Here is a 452-nt window from a genome sequence, read left to right as displayed (position 1 = left end):
GGCTGCACCCCAACACCCCACAGGCTGCCTCTGGACACCCCACAGGCTGCCCCCGACACCCCACAGGCTGCCCCCGACACCCCAGAGGCTGCCTCCGGACACCCAAGTTTGATTTGGGCCTCTGAGACCTGGTGGGATGACACATAAAATCAGCCATCATCCACCCCATCAGGCCACCTGGCCTCTTCGCAGAACCTCAAGTCTCCCTAGAAAGTATGCCCACTGAGCCGGGGTCTCTCAAGGTCGGACCCCACATCTCTGCCAGGACCACGTGGGAGCCGCTTTAGGGCGGAGCCGGCTGCCCTCAGCCCTGGTGCAGGGCCTCTGGGAGGAGCACCGGGCAGTGGTTACCGCACTCAGGACACTGTGTTTGCCTTGTCCGTTCCCAGCCGCCCTCCGGGCTCCTGCATGTGCAGGCACTCACCCTAGCCCAGCCACGTGTCAGCCCTCCG

Source organism: Myotis davidii, unplaced genomic scaffold, assembly GCF_000327345.1.
Source record: "Myotis davidii unplaced genomic scaffold, ASM32734v1 scaffold244, whole genome shotgun sequence".
NCBI classification, from domain to species: Eukaryota; Metazoa; Chordata; class Mammalia; order Chiroptera; family Vespertilionidae; genus Myotis; species Myotis davidii.
Note: the sequence above shows the minus strand (reverse complement) of the source record.